Here is a 1,885-nt window from a genome sequence, read left to right on the forward strand (position 1 = left end):
AGCGCCCGCTCCCGCCGAGCGCCCGCTCCCGCCGAGCCCCTCGGCCCGTTTTGGGGACCCGCTGCAAGGGGGAAGGCGCCGGCGCAGCCCCGCACGCCCCCTCCTTGCCCGGCTTTTGGGGGCCCCGCCGGGGCCGGGCCAGCCTAGAGGCCGCTACTTTCTCGCCAGCCTTAGCTGYGGCTCTGCCAGTTTGGAAAGATAATAAATAGGCGTCCGCTTCCTACGAGGATTCAGCATGGTAACACCATTCCTCCCTCCAGAGTGGATGGGCTCAGGAAGAAAAGCCAGAATAGCAACAACAAAAACTCCAACACATACCAGAGCTGGCAGCTGCATGTTGAAAAGAAATTTTTATATATATAAATTAAAAAACTCTGAAGAGGCGACTGGTTTATTTAGTGCACTCTGCATCTTACAGAACTTCACTCTTTTTTTTTTTGTTTGTTTTGTTTTTGCACATCAGGCAGGCATGAACTGGCAATTAAAAAAAATTTACACTTGGAATTTTGCAAACTGTGTCACTCGTCTTTGCTGAATCAACAATACCAGAGTTGCTCTTCTTTTTATTCACACAGGGGGCCTTGCACATTACAGGCAATATATATTCCTTCCTCTCCTTCCTCCCTTGGCAAAGCTATTCCTTACGCGGTCACTTGTCTTTCTGTATAAGGCAGATTTTCCCTGTTAGAGAAGCACCACCTACTCAGGTGCATTTTTTGAATTTGTATCTCTGTATAAAAAGAAATAAAATCAAATTCCGTTAGTCTCCCGGCCTCACCCATTCCAATCCATTTAACACTTCAGAACACTCTCAGCTCTAAAATTAAAAGAACAACTGCATGTTTTCCATAGGAAAGGCCTACACGGGGAAAAAAGGTCATAAATATGTACCTTTCTTTTACTCATTTCTTTTAAGTCTTATTGAAACGGACAACACTGCAATGCTCTGCAGGAGGGAAAATCCATTGTAAATACTTCCTCGACAACAACAAAAATATATTCGCTTATAGAAACGATGCATTAATGCCTGTTAATCCTCAAAGTACCGAGATGCTGCTTAGAGAACCCGACCGAAAACTGCGTGCGGCAGCATCGGCCCCGAAGCACGAACGGCGCTGACAAGAGACACTCCCAGCTGGTGGAGCTTCCCCAGCAGGAGCATTTTTCTTTAATTCTTAAGATGTTTTGGAATTTACGAATTACAAAGAAAATACAGGTAAGTGAGGTGTTCTCTTCGGCTCTTAAGCATCTTAAAAAAAAAAAAGAAAAAAAAGAAAAAACAGAAAAAAACCATTCCCACTGCAAATGTGCGGTGGAAGAGAGATACAAAACCCAAAGAGACCCTTCACAAAAGCCAATTTACTAAGGCTACCATCAAAACATAAATGATCGGGAGTCTGGGAGCCATCAGGGTGGGATTCGCAGCCTCCCAGGCAGCTCAAAGACTTGACATGGAATGGAGAAAGAGGAAAGGGACGGGGCCAGACGCTCGACGGAAAGAAAGCGCTGTTAAATAAACTCTGAGTACAAGCCAGTGCCACATCCTGGGTCTCCAAATCCAGGACAACTGATCCAGGTACCCCTGCATCAACATTTTCCCATTTCCTTTTTATTTTCTTTTTTTTTCCTCTCTCTAAAAAGAGGATTGGAAAACAAAAAACAAAACAAAACAAAACCCTGCTTTGGGAAAGACTCTCCCTTAGCCCTACCTGAACACCGCCCCGTGCTCCCCTTTCCGAGGGGCACTAGTGCCCAGATTGTAAAACATTCTTATTTCCTTCTTCCAATGTGGTCGGTTTGTTTCATTCCTATTTTTAAACAATCCCCCACCATCTGCTGGCTCAGGGCAGAAAGCTCACCGCATTTTTTTTTTTTTTTTTTTTTT

Source organism: Rhea americana, unplaced genomic scaffold, assembly GCF_003343005.1.
Source record: "Rhea americana isolate MKP2758 unplaced genomic scaffold, rheAme1 scaffold_452, whole genome shotgun sequence".
NCBI lineage: Eukaryota > Metazoa > Chordata > Aves > Rheiformes > Rheidae > Rhea > Rhea americana.